General features: G+C 40.3%; 1 protein-coding gene and 1 long non-coding RNA gene across 5 annotated transcripts in view; one reads left to right on the top strand and one right to left on the bottom strand.

The window, feature by feature from the left end:
- Positions 1 to 8,001, bottom strand: part of cdh2 (cadherin 2, type 1, N-cadherin (neuronal)) — an 80,915-nt gene extending 72,914 nt beyond the window's left edge. The window contains exon 1 of the mRNA XM_037085017.1: positions 7,613 to 8,001. The gene's annotated coding sequence lies outside the window, so the exon portion shown is untranslated. The remainder of the gene's footprint in view (positions 1 to 7,612) is intronic.
- Positions 1 to 21,642, top strand: part of LOC119011692 — a 94,680-nt gene that overhangs the window by 12,544 nt on the left and 60,494 nt on the right. The gene's annotated exons all lie outside the window — the stretch shown is intronic.

Raw genomic sequence — 21,642 nt, 5'->3', positions numbered from 1 at the left:
AGCATCACCACTGAATATCGAGTGCGTGAAAGTATCCACCGGGGGAATTTTCCCTTGAAGATTTAGTTGATAATACTGCTGCTGTGTACAGTTCTTATCACCCTGTAGTTTTCTCCTGTTACAGTATTTTTCAGAATAGAAAATGGGTATGACTCAATCTCCGGGGCAAAGATGGCGAAGAGATTGTGTCCAAAACAAACATGGTGAGCTGTAATAATTTCAGGGCATGTTAAGGAAAAAAACCAGAAAAATTACATTCTCGCGGTGTTGATTTTGAGAAGTCTCCTCACACGGCATTTCTTGAAGTGCCTGTTATTTCAGCAGTGCCCGTGGCTTAGCTCTCTAATTTGCTTCAGCTTTGGCTTCACTCTACCATGTAAATGCAATCAAGTTGCTGACAAAGTATTTCTGTTGGCAGAGCTGCCGTCTGCCTTCTACATTAACAAAATAAAGAAATAAATACACAGGAAACCGATCTAAAAATAGAAAAAGGAAAAAAAAAAAAATCACTTTGCCAGGCCTTCGCTGTGGGAAGCAGTAACTTACAGAGGGTTACGGCTTCACCTTTTAAAGTCACATCGATTTCATTAGAGTTGCATTATATTTGTGTCCATATTCGCCACAAGTATTTTCAGCCTAATCCGACTTGACAGGGTTAATTTTGCGAGGTCCAGTTTGCAGCAAGACAGATTGCTGACCTTTTGACAGTCAACTTTTAATTAGGTTCCATGTTCACTTCAGTGCTTTGCTTTTCTAATGCAGGCAGATTGCGAATGGTAGATATATTAGATGTGATGTAACCTGAGTAGGTTAACCGAGCATTGCACCCCTCCCTGCATTAAGACTGATTGTCCAACCTTACACATGAAAAGGTTACATCAACCTTCAATTAAAACCGTCTTCACATTTCTCACACTGTGCAGAGGTTGGTAATGTAAATGTTAGCATAATGGCTGCTGGGTCAAGAGCTGAAATGTTAATGCCCTGGTGCCTAATTTACTTTGTTTCCTTGAGGGTCACAAATTAACTCTCATAAACGCATCATTACGCCTGCATTTCATTTCTGCCTTCAGGGCCAAATTAGACAGACGTTACCTTGATTGGAGGTTGCTTTTACAAAGTTTCAGTTTCACAGGTCAGCTGTTAGTACTGAGGTAAAGCAGTGGAAACCAATGCACAACTATAATGGCATGTGATGATGTGTATGAATTATTCCAATCCCTTAAGCACCACTCTGGACAAAAGGTGCAAAAGAAACAAAGGAGGGTTTTTTTTAATTTTGTTTCGTTTGTTTTGGTTTTGTTACTGCAAACCACGGATACATGCAAATTTGTACGTGTCATACATGTTGTATCAACATTTCTACAATGTCTGTCATATCGCGGTCACTTCCATAACATAAGCTGTTTCTCATGCTGGGAGGTGGAGAGGCGGTGGTTGATGGCGTGACAGACACCTGCTGTGCCAGAGACCGCTGTTTGAGACAGTGTTTGTCAGCGCAAGACCACAGGCCTCTTTTTCTCAAGATGTCAAGTCGTTTTCTAAACGTGTGATGGGCAACACAACCTGATATTTATGATGTGATGTGGTGACATCTTCAAGACTTCTTAGTGACAACTAAACCAGATGTTTATGATGAGATTTCAGGACATTTTTCAGATGTGGTAGTGCCAATAAAAAACTGATATTTATAACAACACATCAGGAAATCTTCCAATCGTGCTAGTAGGAACATAACCAGATATTTATGACAAGATGTCAGGACATTTTCTAGCTGTTTTAGTGGCAACAAAACCGGATATCTATGATGAGAAGTCAGGACATCTAGCCTAATAGTGGCAACAAAGCCAGATAATTATAAAGAAATGTCAAGACATTTTCAAGCCCTGTTAGTGGCAACAAATTTACATATTTATAGCAAGATCCTGTGACATTTTCAGGCTGTTAGTGGCAACAGAAACTGATATTTATAATGGGACGTCAGTGAATCTTCCAGTCATGCTAGTGGCAACAAAGCCAGGTATCTATGATGAGAAGTCAGGACATATTCAAGCTGTGTTAGTGGCAACAAAACCAGATATTTTTAAAGAAATGTCAGAAGATTTTTCAACTATGCGGCAACAAAAAAACGTATATTTATAACAAGACGTCAAGAAATCTTCCAGTCGTGCTAGTGGCAACGTAACCAAACATTTATGACGAGATGTCAGGACATTTCTATCTAGGATAGTGGCAACAAAACCAGGTAGGCCAAATAACGGATGTTTTCCGAACCTGTACCTAAACCAGACCTTCAACATGCCATTCATGCAGGAAATGCAGATATCATATTATAGATATAACCAGCTGTTAGTCAGGGCTGTGGGCACTCTGGGCCTACTCCAAGGAAATGAACCTTGGGGACACTGTTTGAGCATCTGTTACTGAGAGTGCCAGGGCTCAGACCCCCTTAAAATAAGACTGAAATTGATACTGACAGAGGAGCTCTTATGAATGTCACGGGCTCCTGAATGCGATGACAAATTGCATTGTGGCTAGAGTTTAGGATTCTGGTGACAAAGTGTCATCTTGCATTAGCTCGCTGGAGATTGGCGGCCCAGGCCAAACAAGGTGGCAGTGAGGTGGAGAGAGGCAGTCAGCACATGAGACCGTTCACTCCTGACAGGCTTACTGTACGCCGCTCAGGCACCGAGAGGCAGAGCTGCTGTAGCCAAGCGATTTCTCAAAGTTCCTGTGCGTTCACACTGCTCACTCTGAACCACATGATTTACCACTTCACCAGTGCCATTTTTAGTTTCCAGGTTGTTGGGGGTTTTTTTGTAAATCCTTTTGCCATATGCTTTTGAAAACATATTTTCAAACCAACTCGGAGCCCCCTTTTTATTCACACAGAAACAATCAGTTAAAGCCAAAAGCTCCTGCGCGTATCAAACGTCCCCAACCACCCTACAAACTTGGAATGAGGCAACATTCAGTCTCCCCACGGCATTGGGTTGGAATAAAAAGAACTAGGCTGGTAGAATAGAGGAGGGACCCAGCTGAGATTTACCACCTACCAATACCTGCATTTTATTTTTAGCTCTTCTTTGAGCCGCTTCTGAATTGAGGAAACTAACTAAAGGCTACTGTGCTTTCATATGTATCCCCCTCCCCCCCCAATGAGGAACTTATGGTGTGTTCCAGCTTTAAGAAACTGAGAAGAAGACGTCCTTGTAACATGTGAACTTTCTGATAAATCTCTCTTAGCTTCTTCTTCTTCTGTGTTTTTTTATGAAGGAGCCCCTCACTGTTGTTGTCCTTTACTCACATTTTTAAAAACGTTGGCTCTTATGCTGCAATTTACCTTCTGCTTTTATGCTCTTCAATTATATTCCATTAAAGCGATGCTCTTGTTACAACCTGTATTATTACTCATAGGATTTAAATAATTGATTAAAAAGGCATGTTATTTCTGATGCTTAATCCCCTGAAAAACATTTTGATGCCTGTTTCTTTTTCTTAATTATTATTATAATTTACTGATGCCTCTTAGTCACATGGGCAGAGAAGCAACTTTGTGGCTTCCAATCATCATCATCATCATCATCATCATCAACTGGCTACTGCCAAGGCTCTGAACTGAAAAGCTGGACATCTTTTCTGTCCTTTCCCAACCTTCGCCAGGGAAAAATATGCCAAAAATGCAGCTGAAGATTTTGCAAAAATGGAATGGCGAAAAAACCTCCTTGTATTAGTTTATTGTGTGTGTCTTGTCCACTTCTCAAACACATCAGGCATCACATTCTTGTGCTGCTCTGCCAGTGGGGTAAAAATATACCAGATGCTATGAATAGGATGCTGGAAATTGTCCTTGTGATATTATGATGTTAATTTAATTAGCATTCCCACTTTACAATTCGAAGAGGACAGTGTGACACCTCTCTGCATGCAAAGCAGGGTGAAAACGTGTTATCTTATAATAGTTAATTAGATTTCTTATGTGAATACTGACATGTTAAACAGGCTTCTCCTACCAGCGTCCTTCATGGACCATACTCATGTTTATGATTACCATTAATCCTGCCAACGGAGTGGAAACAACTCGCTGTCTGTGTATTGGCACGGAGCTCCTCAATTATATCAAAAATCATTTGTGTTGATCTATTGATGTTGAGCTTTGGTGCAGAAGTTATTTCCCAGTGAGGACTAGCTTCCTTTTGCCAGTATTTTAAAAAAATCTGCTTGTTAAACCAGCCGGGCTGAACAAGCTGTTAATGAATATGCAGTGATATTAACATCTGTAATTGCTGTAAAGGCTGATTCCAGCAGCATGGTCTTGATTATTAAATGATATTTGATGTTAGTTAAACGCCATCTTCTCAGTGCCTTCCGTCGGGCTGCATAGATCTGTGCCCAAATCCTGCTTCTAATCTCCATTTGGCAGCATTTCATCCAAAAGAATAAATCTTCTGTTGTGACTACATCCACACGTCGGCGCAAGGGGTGACGGGACATATGAGGCAAATTGAAAAATTAGTTGTCAGCGGTATTGATTGTCAGCATCCCCCGGAATCGACCTGTGCACGCCCAAGTCCATGCACTTCCCCTTATCTTGTGTAAATTAATGTTTTTCAGGGTTGCAGCAGGAATAACAAGGTTTCCCAACAAATTAATGCATCCTTGTTAGCGGGACTATGGCTGAGATGCTGTCAGCACCATGCTGATCTGCTGATGATTGTCCAGTTGGAGCATGCAGCGGTCTGTCATGATTTATTTTTTTCGTTTTTGTTTTGCTCTTCCCTGCCGCTCTGTTAAATGGATTTTCCCTAAATGCGGGCACAATAACAAATTACCTGGCAAATTTGCATATTATTGTTGTAGCTAACACCATTTCTTCCAGTAAACACCCCTAATTTGCTCATGGGCCTTTATTATAACACCTCTTCATATTTTTTTGCAATTATATGTGGTCATCGAATGAGGGCATAACAGAATAATTGAAATGCATGCAAGCTACTTGCTTGATTTGCTCTTTTATTTATGAAAATGTGCCTGGCACATGTGTGTAGCCTTCAGTATAGCAGCTTTATAGTTGAGAAATCAGACAAATGTCTCTTCTTAACCTGTGCCGTGTAAAAGCTCACATTTGTCCTGCAAGCTTTCTTCCATAAAAACGTGCCACAAATAGAAGAAGTTGGGTGTTATAGCCTAAAGAGCTGCCAGAAGAAGGACTGCTGCAGTTTCCCAGAAAACGTCCAGGGGATTATTTCCCAGTTGGAAAATAATCAAAATGGCGAGGACACAGAATTTAGAGGCCTACCGGAAATCAAACAATTCAACACTGCAATAACACGGCATCATTTTCCATTCAGCTTTGTTCAAATCAGGCCAAGGAGCCCCTCAGCTGATAGAGAGACGGAGCAGGACCCCTTTTTACATAATATTACACAAAATTTTGCATATTAAACTGTGCCCACAATAACGTGTAGGGAGGTGGAGGGTTTATCAGAGTTACAACGATCTAATATGACTCACAAAAATGTCCGTACACTTTGGGATAATAACACAGATAATGGCCAAAATGTTCAATAATATGCAGCTGGTTGACTATTTCACCATTACAGATAGGTGCCTGAGGGGATTTAGTGTGTGTTATGGGTAGCTTGCCATCAGTGTTGTGTGAATTAAATGTTTTTTTCAATCTTTGCTTTAATATGTTTGTTTCATGTTGATGTGCAATTTCAGACTCAATTTTGTTGAAAAAACTAAAACGTAGAGAACATTATCGAAAGATATTTTAGCGACCCCCTCCAGTAACTCTGAGGACCCACATACTGCACTTAAGTACATATTTGAGGTACTTGTACACAACTTCTCAGTGGCAGATAATGTTCCATCATTAAAAGATGCATTATTTAATCATTTAAGTTTAAAATGTACCTACAGAATGTAAAGAAACAACAATGTTGACCAACTAAATATTGTGTTGCAGAGTTATCTTCAAGAGTTAGCAAGCTAACAAGTTAGCCCAGACCCATCATGTCTCATAATACCATTCTGTACTTAGAGAGGCGATAGTCCAATAGTAAAGCTCAGGCAGAGTCATCTAATAGAACTGTTAGCTGCATGGTCAAACAAATGAGCTAACTAGCTGATGACAGCTACAGTAAGCAGCAGTTAGTGGTTATATGCTGCATTCTATGTGCTTGGAGTAGGATTTCCACAGGTGGTTGATTCTTACATATTGCACCTTTAACGTAACCAAGGTTTTGAACTGACTTTGACTTGTTCACAGAGCATTTTCACAGGCCATTATCATTACGTTCACAGAAAGGAAAGCTCTGAATATGTTGATAAAGGTTCTCAGTCACCCAGGTCATGGTGATTCTGAGGGCCGGATCGAACGCAACTGGACTCTTTCGGTTCCTTGAAGAAGTCTCACCTGTCATCCGAGAGGCTTCTTCAGTTCTGTAACATCCTCAGGGAACTGAAACAAGTCTAGACTGATGATACAGAACTGAGAAAGTTCTGAATGCTTCTTCCACTACTGTTAGTGAGGAAGTCAAAATGAACCCTTTTTGCATCGCAAAGGAGTAGAAGTTAGATAAAAGCATATAAATAGAGATCATGTGCGCACATCCCTTGGCATGTATTTACTATTCATTATGACTCACAACCTCCAAATGTCATTAGCTGTATCACATCACCCTATGGTGGACACCATAGGAGTATGTAATAAAACAAAAAGGTCTGAGGTAATCTTGATCAGATAGGCTAAATAAACACTTGACCTAACTGACTCAACTTTGAGTTTTCAGTTTCGCTTGAAACTGCTCCAGTCACTGTGAGATTTAACTGCAGTGCTGGCAGGACTTCAGTTTCACCCAGAGATATCCCTACAGGCCTTGGCCTTTACTGAAAGTGCCTTGGACCGAGCAGTGACACGTCCTCCCTGACCTGGCACTAGCCCGGCTAACATTCACATGTGTTTTAGCTCAGTGTGATGACAGTAGGGCAGTGCAAACGAGATAAATAAGCAGTCAAACTACAGTAGTACAACCCAGAGTACATTCTTCAGAGCCAGAGAGTCTTCTTTATCTTTACATTTTGGATTAATACAACAAAAAGTGACAGTTTATTTGGATATGTCATACTCCCAACAGCTGGTGACAAACAGATGTTTAAACTAGCGCACACCTCCGCCAAGGCTCAACAATCCACTTGAATCCAATCAAGCCTAATCCAATATCAAATCCAATAGATCTGTATCACTCTAAATTTTAAACCACATGCTCAACCATAATTTAGACCATCGTACAATGGAAAGTCACAGAGTGTATTCTAGGCTAAGACCCATCCTCCAACCAAGTTTTGTGGAAATCTGTCACGTAGTTTTCGTGTAATCCTGCTGGTGAACCAAGCAGTCAACCAACCAACCAATCAACCAACCAACCACATAGCTAGCCTACCAGCAAGCCAGCCAAACAGCCTGTTAGCCTGGCAACCAACTAGCCAGCCAGCAAACCAGCAAGCCAACCAACCAACCAACCAAACAAACAAGTGAACGCACTTTCGAAATTAAATGTACATTAATCCAAGCATCAGCTAAAAGCATATATTACTTACTGCTAACCTTTAATTACGAAGTTGATTTATCTTGAGGGGCGGAACTTCAACATGTCGCGATTGTGTCCACTGGGATGATAATTATCGTAACCACCTCACGCGGACACACGCACCAAAACACTAGTTAAGCTAACTAGCATGAATTAGTGTCGGCTCAAAACAGACACCGTCGCGCACCTGTTGCGGCGACTCCAGCAGCTGAGCGACGATTTACAACCACAAGAAAGAAGTGTGGAAAACTAATTTTACACTCGCTGCTTCTCACACTGAGTTAATAAGAGGCTCAAAAATAGCAAGCTAAATACAGCCAGCTTCCGTGGCTCAGGAAAGATACTTATTCTTTTTTATTTTTTTTAACGGCAAGTGTGCTATAACAGACTGAAACACCGACCCCCGCATCCTTCAGCTATGCTAATGGTGAGTAAAGTTTTATTTTTTCTCTTCTGACATTATGTTGCTGCTTTTTGCTGTTTTCTATAGACGCCTCTCTGCTCGCTATGGTATGTTTTGCCGGCATTGTCGCTGTCCATGGTGTTGACTCATTGAAGTGATGTGACGTTTTTTTTTTTGTTGTTTTTTTTTCTTCCTGTGATGTGCTGGAGCTCCATCTCTTGTTTTTGACAGTAATAGTTTGGTCTCAGTGGCTCTGAATACATTAAATATCCATTAATATGTATTTTAACGTGACCGTTAAACATCAGTCCTTTCCCAGGCAAAACAGCATCATTGAAAAAAGAACAACATGGAGCCTTGGAGGGATGGAAACAGATGAGAAACATGTAAAATAAGATGTCATATATGTGGGGATCTCGCTATTTTCATGGCAGTAATGCTGAATATTAAACATGTTGTACTTCTAAACAGCCGTGCAGCTGATGCAGTAAGGGGAAGCAGCAGCGTTTTGAAAGGATTTTCCCATTTCGGGATTATATGAAAATGCCTCACACGTGTTCTCACACAGAACATTATCCTCATTATCTTCAAAAGACAACACAACAGCCAGAAGAAGCTAATTAAGAAATCACTTGACTTTTTTGCTTTTGATCCCCGGCTGCACTTTTGATGCCGCGCTGTGGATCCTGACCTCTCATTTTGCTGAACTACGATAATGTTTAAGATACAGTTTTCGCCAGGGTTAATAAAATGTCACAGCACTTAGAATGGATGAGATTTGAAATGAATGGAGCGGCCGCCCTTGGATACAGGAGAGATATACTGTACTGTGCACCTCAGCTGCTTCAGTCCAGTATATGCGGCTTATTCAAAGGAGCAGCAAAAGCATTTTGATGCCTAAATTTAGTTGGGCATGATTATCATCAAAGCCATTCTGATACGGGCAACAAAAAAACAAGAGGCTGATTGCAGCAAAGGAGTTTTTGATACAGAAGTGAAAAAAAGCATCTTTTGGTGTCAAGCTGTCACAGAACAGCGCTGATTAATGTGTTACAAAAAAAAAAAAAAACGACACCCTCAGACTAAAATGTGGATACCGCCGCGGTTGTCACATGCAATGACAGTTTGGATCTAGAGGGAGCTATCATGAAAAGGATATTGTTGTTCACCTGACGGGGGAAATCTACTCGCCTAATAGATGATGTGATTAAATTTCCTAAAAGAAGACACATTCAATCAAGACATGCATTTCGAGGAAAAAAAAAAAAAAAAAAGGTTCCCCACTTCTCTGAAAACCGTCGAGCAGTATTCTGTCTCGTCAATAAGGTGGAGCAGCGTTTTGTAGGTATTAAATATTTAGAAGACGGTGGGGATAAGGGCGGACTACTCCGGATTCCTTTTATTTGTCTGCAAAAAGTCGTGATAACTCTAAAACACTCAGAGGCATTTTGCCTTCTTTACCCAGGGAAAGAATTGGACACTGGAGCGGAGAGGGTGCTTTAGCAGCAATTGTTTTTTGCTGATTGATTTAGATGAATTTACCCTGAAATGTAATGTAATTAGCTCACAAGGGTTTTTGCAGATTCATTGCCATAGTCAGGGCGTTCCCCCCTGTAGGGAGACTAACACTGCATCATTTACCACTTACTGTACCTGCGTTTTAAAGCAACTGAAATCAGATATTATAATGGTGCTGCTGTACGGGGAGGCCAAGGAGGTTTTTCAGACCGTCGCTGCAGAATTAAGGTGGTAATTACAGAGACAAATCACATGAGCTTATCCCAACTGTGGGAAAAGTAGAAAACCAATTTCTGAACACATTAAACTAACCCCAGTACACACGTTGCATGTAGATATCTCAGCCAGCTGTAAAATGCTGTTTGAAGACAGTCTACAGGATTAAAAGACGGTAAAGGTGCCACAGTGTTCTGCTAGTTTTATGCCTGAATCATATGTTAGTATTATTACTCTAAAAGTGTCAGTTTTGTATATTTAGTAGAGATGCACCGATCGATCAGCCAGCGACGTTTACATTTAGGGCATTTAGCAGATGCCTTTATCCAGAGAGACTTACAATAATTCATGCATTCGTGCATTCATACATGCAGACCGGGGGAATGAAACCAGCGACCTTCCAAAAAAAAGACACTGGTTCCACCCGTGAGCCACAGCCACCTTGAGACAGGAATCAGCTGTTTTTCAGTGTGACAGGCCATGCAGACATGTCTGAATCTGTGCCGGTTACATTGACACACATGCTGCCTGTCTCCCCAACATGGCTGCCAGCCTGAACAGAAAGGGGAAAAAAGGAACAGTTTGTTTTATTTTAATGTCATTTACCTAATTCGCATGTATATGTGTATGTACTCACGCAAGACATGGAGTGGAGCAGAGACAAGGATGCAACTCGAGTTAGTCAGTACGACGAAGATTATCTTGTTAGATAGATCTGTTGCACCAGTTTGCTTTTGGGTAAATAAAACATTTTATTCGACGTCTGTGAGCCTCCACCTCACTCATCAACCAAGGGCAAGAGCTCAAAGGTTGAAAAGAACCAATACGTGATTCTTGTTGGTATCCAAAAACACAAAATAACAGGTTTTGAACCCCGTGTTTTAGAATGTTTGGTTAAATCCAGAGCAATTTCGCTGGTGAATTTGTTGAAAAAGTCCTAAAATCAAGTGTTAATCAGATGACACATTGGGTGTAAAACACAGTGCTCAAAGATTCGTACAAGACTGCAGGATTCCTCCCTTGAAATAGCATTAGCCCAAATTATACCACTCAATCATCACTTATGGGCCCCTGGCACTATATGTCAAAGTTTGTCACTTCGTGGAGCTGCAAAGACTCTGCGTTTTGGCAATATCTTTTCCTTGTGTTTTTCTATTACCCTCCACCAAGGTCGTAATGTTTTCAGTCCCATTTCTTTGTTAGTTTGTAAGCACCGTAACTAAAAAGCATATTAAGAAATTTCAGAGGCATTTTGTGATACATTTTGTGAAGAATTGTGTGGCCTTGAACACGTCTACAGTCTCTGAGTGCTTTTCTGGTTATTGCTGCTATTATTTTACAATCTCCTGGACACCAGTAGGCGTTTAGGTCTGCCACATAATCGTAAAAGTGCAAAAATCGATCCATATTATCATCTTTAAAATAGGCATTTAATATAAGATTTCCCATGGCACGTTTGTGCCTGAACATTTAAACAGTATGAAACACAAGGCTAATTTTCATTGGCTGGTAAAATGTTTGTGACAAGTTGAATTTCATTTACTTTGCTGCTGCAGTTTTTATTTTTTTGTCTTTGTCCTCTTCTACTTTTCTGACTTTAGATCAGGTGGACAGTGTGTTGCTGTTGGCTTAAATAGTATCTCTGTCTTAATGTGATTATCCCTGACAATGATAGAGAGTTTTACACATGCTGTCATTGTATTTAACTCCTAGTTTGTGTTAAATGGACATGTGATATTGTCTGATATTGATCGCAAATTGTTCTGTCACAAATTTGACATTATTGCCCAAAATATCTATATAATGAAGAAACTTGAGAATATGCCCCCACAAACTGAAGAACAGAACAGAATCAGACACCAAAGAATTACTGTAAGTAGGTCACAGGCAGGTGGAGATCAAGTTTCCTTTGGTAGTGTTAGAACCTAATTGTGTAGCACATCCGATGTGTCATCACGGATGAAAGGAATTCTGCTGATTGGAAGGTAACACACAATAACTGGCAAGAAACATTTCATGGCCACACCGCTGTGGCTCGAGTTCTATTTGTTAGCACACTGGACCCATGACAGATTTGGTACGTCAAAGAAGAAGTAACTTGTCAACATAAACACAATGTTTACCCTGCAGCAGCTGTGAACACACAACATTTACCAAGTGGAGCAGCTTTTAAGAGGACGTGATACTGTAGAGCACATATCACTCACTACGACTGCATACAAAGAGAAATTTGGTAATATATGTGTGACCTGTTCAATTTGCAGCCCTTGGGCCGAAAGATGCCCTCTAACAACCTCAATCCAGCCCTTTGATCCTTTTATAAGTAGGCTATTCATTAGTTATGTGAGTTGTTAGGCACAGAAATACATTGACTTCATTTAAGTTTGAATGCAGGCTGTTTAAGCAGAGCGAATTTAGATGTGTTAAATTTAACATTGCTACTACACTAACATTTAAAAGGTCCATTGTTTTTTCCCTGTTCTTTGGTATACGTGAGGTTTCTCTTTCCATTTTGAGAAACCGTGAAGAAAAAATAAAAAGGTGCATTGTTTTACATTTCCAGATTTCCAGGTCAGACACAGGAAATGAAAAATTCTGGCCTTTTGGCACTTCACTTTTTTCAAATCTGGCCCTTCTTAAGAAGAAGGTGAATAAGCATGATAAATGCTTTACCCTGACACAATGGCACAGTCTGGAAAAAAATGGAGGTAATGTTTGATGACATCCTCCTGTGAGGAAACTGCATGCTCCAACTGAGTTTGGGCTGTTTTGTGTAGTTATCCCCATAATAGCCTGCCGGTGCAGGGAAGGTTCCAGTGACTCTGCTGGTAGCATTCTGCAAAATAAAACAAAAGAAAACAAAACATTCCATTCAATCAATCCTCTGATTCACTGATTCACATGATTGGCACGGTACCTGTCCAGGACCTCAGCTGATAGACCTCTGTTTTTACGCTGTTGTGATTTGCTTCAGCCCGGCCTGTAGCTGGTTACCAGCCTGTCACAGTTGGGAACCAACTCTGCTGTGTGGAATGCAGGAAGATGCCTTAGTAACAATGCATAAACAGCAACTGGCAGCAAACGCAACACACAGCCTCTCAGTAACTATTATGCAGCAAAACTGAGCTTATCTACACACTTTATGGCTGAGGAAAGTGATAATAGCATGCACTTTTCTTTTTCACACACCGGGAGAGACTCACTTCCTAACACAAATCCACTGCACACACGCACGCACACACACACACAGACACACACACAGACACACATACGTAACCAGGATAACTCCACCAATTTTACACATTTAATTTTTTTTTTTTTTCAGGACTTGGGGCTACGACTGAATATCTGAAAAAAGTAGTTTAAAGCCTGTCGTGGCTGCAGAGGAAGCTGCATGTAATCTGATAAATCACCTCCAGTGATGTCACTCAGCGGCTAACTGGCAGTATTATTAATGGTGTTAAGAGGGTGATGTCTCTAGTTCTGCTGTATCAATTTTGATTATTGGATTTTAAACTGTCCATAATGAGTCCAGCAGTGTCACAGGAGTCCAACACTAGACCAGTGACCTGCAGCGCCTACGTTTTCCACAATGCAGCTGAACCACTGAGTGACATTTATCAGATTACATGCAGCTTCTTCTGGAGCCACAGAAGGCTTTATACTACTTTTTCCTCATAAAATTAAGTTGTACTCCCTAAGGCCTATAAACACACTTTAATGTAAACAATTGGGGAGACTTGGCTGGTAACACAAGTACAAGCAGATGCAGGTTAGACGCTATAAGCTTAGACATTATCGCCAATGTGCCATGACTGTAATACCGGCCTTTTGATGTTCCCACTTTGTACCATAACACACTCTTTTCTGGCCCCAGTGCCTTGACATAGCAGGCTGAGGTTTAAAGCGGTGAATGTGTGATTGAAAGGGGATAAGCAGATCTGTCCAAGGTGGTGTTTTGTCAGGATGTGAAGAGATTCACACCACACATTTCGAATTGGGATAGATATTTCTAAGGTCCTTGCTGAAACATAAAAAAAGACCTTTTTAGTCAATAGTGAATGAAGAGAGGTCATATAAATTGTAGAAAGCAGTTTTATAATCCTGATTGAAAAGCTTGGTATGGAAACAAAATTAAGTGCCTTCCCCTCTGACTTATGCTTAATTGACAGTTAAACTAATGTATAATGAAATATAATCTGGGCTCTGAGCAGACTGTTATGGTCAAAGTTGATATATATATATATATATATATATATATATATATATATATATATATATATATATATATATATATATATATATATATATATATATATATATATATGTATATATGTATATATATATGTATATGTATATATATATATATATATATATATGTATATATGTATATATATATGTATATGTATATGTATGTGTGTATGTGTATATGTATATGTATATATATATATGTATATATGTATATATGTATATATATATATATATATATATATATATATATATATATATATATATATATATATATATATATGTATATGTATATATATGTATATGTATATGTGTATATATATATATATATATATATGTATGTATATATATGTGAGTTTGGGCTGTATATATGTATATACACAGCTCGGAGAGCTCTGTCAATATGTCCAGGCTGGTTCTATCGTTTGAAGCATGGCACGCCATCTGCAAATACCTCAGTGAAATTCAAATGTGGTGAAATGCAGTTATCTTTTTATGGGGATTTAGATGGAGCTGTTTGGAGTTGGGTCTTCCTATTCATTTATTCTGTCACCATCGAGCCGCTCAGCTGTATTACTGAATTGATGCACTGTGACAGTCTTAAGCTATTTTTATCTCCTTTCGCCATCGTATTGAGAAATCACAGCTGATATACTGTAGAAAAGTCAGGGATTTCCAACCGACACCACCTGAACTTGATATAGCTCATAACACCGTCTAAGCCGGCGTATTGAGTTTTGTTCCTCTGTGACCTGTAGATCAAAGTAATGGACTATTGGAGGCTGTGCACTCCAAACTAAAGAGGCTTGAGCTACGGAGCAGTTTAATGGTTTTGGGCAGGTTCTTAATTATAGGACAGATTCCCCTGAGTGATTTCCTCTCTTATAGAGGAGCAAGGCAATTGTACATTTTCACACCTGATCAATACAATGAGGATGTTTAATAAAAGGTACATGAGCAGACTCCATCAAATCAATTAGCAGACAATTATTCCACCGACAGTGAGGCAATACATTAGTCTAATACGTCAGAAAGAAAGTTCTAGCAACACGCAGCCATCCACCAAAACTACTCACTCAGGAGTTGAACTTTTCAAAATTGATTCTCCGCTGACATAAGTGATATTGATATCACCTTTCCAATGCATTTGCTTTCTAATTCAATGATATGCATTATGTTGAGGAGCATATTATAATATATATTGATATTAAGAGGTCAGAGCTGTTTTTTCACCATGGAGTCCGTGTCCTCAACAAGCCGCTCTGGAAAAGGTCTGTCCTTGTCCCCTCCGCCTCTGTGGTCATCTTGCTCGAATGCTCCCGCCGATAATGGTCTGATGACTTTTTGTTCCAACAAGTTCAGCGGGTCAAGACGTGTCATCCATTTCACTAAGGTCAGAGCCGGTATTGATCGGTCCCTAAGTGTAGCTTCTTTTTCTCCCTTAGCAGGGATTTCTGTAGCAGTGTGAGAAAAATACTTCTCTCCCTACTTATCTGGGCCCACACGTCTTACATCCAGACGAGCTGTAAACACTGATACGCTACAGCAGAATGGGAGGAAAAGTGGAATTATTGAGAGCAAATATGTTTTGCAGCATGGTACCACAGTGAAATAACATTGACTACAGCCACTGGTGAATTGCTGAGAAGTTCTGTCTTTGGAGAAAACATATATTTCTTGTTAGTTTTGTTTACCCAACTTTTTATTTTGGATCTGTAGTTATGAGATCTGAAAAAAGTAGAAGTAGCACTAATTGTATAGAAACTATCCTTTTAACATCACAGTATGAATAATATTGCACTGAGATGTAATGAGAAAACAGAGCATTTTATAAATAAATGAGTAGTGAAATTGAAGCAAAACAATAAAGCCAAAGATTGATTGCATGGTGGCTGGACCCTGATATGTACTCTGTGAAATACAGACTTCTGACAATGAAAAAGACTTGGTAATGTCGCTGTTCAGTTGCTTCCACTGGTTATTATTTTTGGAAACTAAACTCTCGGCTAACACTCTGCCACGCTGTGCTATGGACGACTTCATGTTCCTTTCATCATTCTTTAATCATCACGTACACCATGTTTTGTGGCCCTTTTTTTGACTGCCCACTCACTTTCTCACACTGAAGGTGCACATTTTTCTACAACACACTGAATATTTTAGTTTTTAAGTGGAACTGCCCTCAAATCAAAGAGTGATCTTGTCTGGAGCGCTGAAGTGCCTCCTGTATGACCATGTCAGAACTGCTGCTTTTTTCTGTCCATTCAGTGTAGTGTGCTTTGAATCATTTTGCAAACGTTTCATCAGTCATGCATAATCTTTCTTTGATGCACACGGCCCCGGCGACAGAGAGGGATGTTAGCTTGGTTTTAATGCGAGATCACTGAGAGAGTGACAAGGTTTTTCTTCGCCTGCAGATAGCTCAGCCTTTCCAGCAGTCAATGGTTTCTGCACTGTTTTTGTTTTTTTTTCTTTACCACATCTTACAGTTTGTCTTTCTGGATCATATTTTTCACTGTTAAATAAGAAGAGACGTGAGTAAGACACATAAAAGCAAAGACATGTCTTCAAATGTCGATGCCATATTGCCTGAATCCATGTTTGCCTCCTGGATGTGTTTGATATGTAAAATTTGAGCACATCATTATGTAAAGCGAGAATTTCAGCGGGGAAGATGTGTTTTGCGCTCAGCGGTGAGCTAGCGGAGGCTGTCAGCTCACTCTGTGACTTTGAGAAGTTCTGCGAGACCTCATCCGGTCACGCTCAGGACTAGGCTGGACGTGAGCGATTTGAGGCAGTCAGAGATATCATCCATCAGCCACTTCACCTGGGTCTAATGGCTCGCCGCAGACAGGCATGTTTGTGCATGTGTGCATACCACATGCCCACCTACTCTTTTTTTATGTCAGAATATCAGCAGGCAGCACAGTGTCAGGGCTCACAAATGGATTTTCTAATCCACTTGTTTGCTGGAAGTTCTTTCAACCCCCGGTTTTGAAGCCCAGGCCAAAAATGTACTTAAACACAAGCATTCCTGTAGACTCCTGTCTGTCCGTCCAGCCCCCTCACCCCCTCTCCACAGGCTGTTATTGTGTGTTTTGACTGGCTAAAATGTTTCCACTGCAGAGAGAAAGAGATGCAGGCAGGAAAGGCGAAGGACATCAGGAAAGCTCAAATAATGAGATGTCAAGCAGGGCAGACCATAATTGTTAATTGCATTTATTCCTGTGCTTTTGGAATGCAGCCATGATGCTTTCAGGAATATAAAGTGGTGTCCTCAACATGTTCCGGGTTCAGCCTTTTTTTTAAATGGGTCTGAGTGATCAGTCCTGAAATTCAATAAGTAGTGCCTTATTCCAATCTACAGACATCTCATGCATGACCATATAAGGGTCCTACACAGATATTTAAAAGCATGACGGATATAGTCTCAACAACATTAAACCGAATGAAACACTGGCTTTGTGAAGACGACCCGCCAGTGTGCTATTAGTTGGCTCTGACATACACAAATGTGTTTCTCCATTAGATAAGTGTTTGAGCTGCATGGGTCACCAGGATAAGGCTTAATAGTTTGACGTGGTGTACAAACTTTTTAATGTCAGCTGGAAATCACTCCCAGCGTGTTTGCTTTGACTGGGGCCGTGTTTGCTTGTTCTGCTCTCTAATTGGCAGAGTAAATGACCTTTCCTCAACTTTTTACCTCAAGTTGAACTTCTGCCGCTGGGTCCCGTCGGCAGCAATGGTTACTTTTCACAGCGTCTGAAAATAATTACATATGTGCAGTGATTCCGACTGTTTAGACGGACGCCAAATGAAGTGAACTGTTTTGTAGTTAGGGATATTTTTTCAGCCGATAACCAGTAATTACTTGTTTCTCATCGCAGATACTGAAAATATATAGACTTGAATTTCTATAGCGCTTTTCCAGGCTATTGACTCAAAGCGCTTTACAGCACTTGTCGCATTCATCTATTTACATACACATTCATACCTTGGTGACAAAGGTTGCCATGCAAGGTTATATCGTATCCATGCATTTATGTATGATTAAAATACATGCGTATCTGTGGTCAAGAAAGGCTCAGATGTCAAGAGACTCTCACATTATTTAATACTCCACAAGGTCTTAGTTATGATTTTGATTATTAGTGGAATATTAGGTCCATGAGGAAGCAGCTTGTTATTCCCTCCTCCCCAGAATCGTAGGATAGTGTTTCCTGTGAGCACCGCCTGTACATCCTGCCAGCCCAGTCCCTTAATTGACTTCTAAAGAGAAACTGTCAATCATTTTGATTTTCTGTCACTCCAAACGCATTGTTGCAGTAACGACTCAGGAGAACTATAAATACGCCTCTGTTTGGAATCAGCAACTCTTCCTGTTTTTTTTTTTTTTCCACGCACACCCTCTGATGTTCATATACCTTCCCGGTTTTACTTGCCACCCCCAAACCATCTGCTGTCAGACATTGGTAATTAGTTTTATGGTGTTCTTGGCCGCCAGAGTATGGCTTCACGATAATTACCCTTTTATTGTTTTGTATTCCATTGTTAATGTTGTTGTTTCGTAGCTTGTCCTAATTAAAAGTTTGGAGCTTTGCAGAATTAACACAGGCTGCCCTTTTTGTCCTTCTAAATTGCTTATCCCGCAAAGCTAACATTAAAAGGATATGATGGATGGTGCATGGGACAAGAGAAGATAAGGCGTGGGACGGTAAAGCGTCAAGGTAATGAAATAGACAAAATCCCTGGCACCACAATGCACAAGAGTTTCCGTTACCACAAGCTGTAATGACCACGACATTTCCAGGTTGCTCTCCGAGGGGAAACTATTGTATCATTACTATTTTTCTCCAAAAGTCTTGTCTTGCAAACCCACCAAAGTATTTCAGGTACTGGAAAACAACCTGCGTCTCCCCTCTACAGATTTCTTTGACATTCCTTTATTTCCTCCCGCTCTGCAATCCCCTGGGTAGAGTACAAGTCAATATTCGCCCTGCATCTCTCACCGTGCTGTTTGTTTTTAATGGCTTTTAAGTTGACAGGCGGTCGGAGCTGGCTTTCTCAGGGGCCCAAATGTGTTGTCTGAGAGGTCTCTGGTGCTGAGCTTTGGTCATCGTCGCAGCCAAATCCACTTACACACAACCCAATAAGCTCTCACATTCAACGGCACACATTAACCTGGAGTAAAAGCTATCTAGATTAAATGGAGGACTTGACCGAGAGAGGAGACTCCATCTGGTATCGACCGACACAAACCCCACCTTGATTCTTCGTTGATTCAGTCACTCAAATATCTATTTTGATATTTCTGCTTTTTTATATTTTTATGCATTAGCTCATGAGTACTGTTTGAAACTGTCTGTGTGGACGTACAAACTGCAAACCTTGCAGGAGTTGCAGATCACAAACTCTATCTTGTTTAACTCAAAACAGTGGTGATATCTACATGGAGATTAATACTTCTGACAGACATTAATTGTATCTTCACTTTTTCCACAGTAGTGTGTTTCATCGCTAAATTAACCAAATGTGAGAATGTTTGTTTAAAAAATAATCAAAAATTATTGGAATTTATCAAGAGAATGTGAAGAAATAACAGTGTTGAAAATGTTATGTTAAAGATGTCTTTGTACTGAACTGCAGAGAGATCTACTAGCATGCTAATGAGCTCGCCCAGCCCGTCCTTTCTTGCAATAATTATGTACGTACCTCAAGAGACGATGGTGAGTCACTGTATTGTCCAGTCTCCCCTAAGTCCAATTGAGTGGCTAGCTTAGAGGTTAAAAGAAGAGGACATTGTAGAAGCGCCTAAATTTGTAGTCATTTGAACAGCGACTTGAGGCTGGATCTAAGAGCGAATCAGTCCCCATAGAACACCATATTAACATTACAGCAGAGACTCAGTAAAGTGCGTATCTCCAACAAGGTCCTGACAGTCCCCTTTTGTAACTGACGCCTAAATACAGCAGATAACAGCCGCCTCTTTGCCCAGTTTTGGATTAGCCAGGAGTTGAGCAGGGTCACCATAATCATGTGGAAGTTACTGCCCCTGGTTAGACCCTTTAAAAAATACAGTAGTTGGTGAATGTAACAGTAAATGCAGTGATGGCTGAAGCTCTTTGCAAGCCAAAATCATTATCACCACCACTACCATTCACCCCCAGCGAAAAAAAAAAACACTTTTAGCTGCAAAGAAAAGAAGTGATAGAAATGGAAGAAAAGCAGCGTTAACTCTGGTGTTGCCTCCCACAGCTGGAGACAGCTCTCAGCGCGTGAAAAAGGGATGAAGTCTGATGTTGTTCTCGCAGCATTTCTTCTCTGCTGATAATAAAACCGCTGTTTATGCTGACATTGGGTAGCTAGGGACTATGTTACTCATGGTAGGGGTGGACTCCCCAATTTTCTCATGATATGCTGCAATCAATTTGTTTGGAGTATTCGTTCAACCAGTGCCCAATCCTTGCGTATGACACCTTTAACGAGGAAGATGTTGCATTGTAGAGTACTTTTCTATGTGTCGCTTTCCAGCTCTGTATATTTTCTCGATTATTAAATGACAGACTCTAGAGATATGTTATTTCCATTTCGCTTTCAGCCTCCCTTTTAACACAATTGCATGCCATCGGCAGTATGCTGTGAAGCAGTCAGGGGTATGTGTGATACAGCCTGAATGACTGATTACTACATCTTTAACTCCCAGTTTAACTAGAACTTTGGGAAAGTAATCATAACATATTTTTCCTTTCATTTTTTATCTGGCTCGGTCCCCTGCTGTCTCCCACTCTATGTTCTGCAAATTAAAAAAAAAACCAAAACAGTGCAATATGTCCGTAAGAAAAACAGTATTTTCTCTAACCTAAAATAAAGTAAGTGCATGTGGTGTGCTGGAAATATTAAAGCTATATTTCCACTTCTTCCCATAACACCGAAAGTCATTAGTACATTATTCGGTCTAAATGGGTTGAGATCCACATTTTTTAACTGTGACACGATGATCAAGGCAGTGAGCTGTCACTTGTACTTCATGTCAAGACAAACCTCAGCGATCCTGTAGTCAGTAAAATATTTATCGTCTTTTGCCATGTTATTCACTAAAATATTAAAATAAGCAGCACAGAATGAAAGTTTCCCGACGCAGCGGCGGACTCAGGACGTTTGACAGGCAGGGCCGGAAAACAATAAAGAAGGGCACGAGCTGTATGCGATGGGGCACCAGCACGCAGACAGTTGTGATGGATTTGTTGTGAAGAGAGGGCTCTTCACCACATTTTCTTCAGCGGAAAGGCGTCCCAGAGGGCACTTAATCATGTTTTATCCACCACAGTCGCATCCAAAACATCACTTTTTTAACATAGGGGACAATCGCACCCCCTGCAACCCCCCTGAGTCCACCAGTGGCTAGAAATGTCTGTACCAGTGTATGATTAGCACCCACATGCAAACCTCTTTACTCTAAATGAATGTCCACCAGTTGTTATGATTAAATTGTAGCAATGTATGTCACAAAATAATAAATAGTAAATAGTGAATGTTAATAAATCATAACTGGAGCCTACTCCGAGAAATTAAATAATTTACTTGAATCCCTTTTCGACCTTCTGTGAATTTGATCCCGGACCCTCAACGCAAATTCATTAGAAAGATTCCTGAAGGTTGGTT

This window comes from Acanthopagrus latus, chromosome 21 (genome assembly GCF_904848185.1).
Source record: "Acanthopagrus latus isolate v.2019 chromosome 21, fAcaLat1.1, whole genome shotgun sequence".
Lineage (NCBI taxonomy): Eukaryota > Metazoa > Chordata > Actinopteri > Spariformes > Sparidae > Acanthopagrus > Acanthopagrus latus.
This window is presented reverse-complemented; position numbering and strand designations above follow the sequence as displayed.